Raw genomic sequence first — 618 nt, forward strand, 5'->3', positions numbered from 1 at the left:
CTTTGCACCTTATATCATCACACAAGCTTTGAAATTAAGTTTCCCCCAAAGGCCCTACCAGAATTTTTTTATTTTATTTTTTCATACATTTCTAAAGCAGCCATCACTAGCGTATTCACACAAAAACATATCCAATGTAGGTAAACTCTCAAAATGGTAATAGAGCTCAGTAATCCTCTCTGTACATAACAGTTTCTTCATAAGAAATGTCAGGTATTGAATGGAGTCCAGAGACCTCAATGCTTGTTGAGAAAATGTTATGTTGGAAGATAGAAGTTATACCTTGCTTTGAAAAAGACAAAATAAATGGGAGATAGGAAAGATTAAACCTGTATTGCAGCTCCTCGATGTACTTATCAAGTGGCAAGAATATGTCTGCTCCACTGCTACATCATTAGGAAATTTGAATATTTTGAAGGCTCCTAGAAAAGTGTAGAAGAGTCTGAGATTTGCTGCCTGATGACTGATAGGGACTTGAAGATTTCTTTTTGCCTCCACAATAAAATAGATCTGGTTTTCCTCTAGAGATCTTCTAAGTCTGTGTCGCCTAATTAGGTTTCTACTTTTACAGAGGCCCGGGGGATAAATGGCATCTTGGTTTCTCCTGTTCTCATCCTG

Source organism: Manacus candei, unplaced genomic scaffold, assembly GCF_025592945.1.
Source record: "Manacus candei isolate 608988 ecotype Guabito, Panama unplaced genomic scaffold, ASM2559294v1 h1tg000016l, whole genome shotgun sequence".
Classification (NCBI taxonomy): domain Eukaryota; kingdom Metazoa; phylum Chordata; class Aves; order Passeriformes; family Pipridae; genus Manacus; species Manacus candei.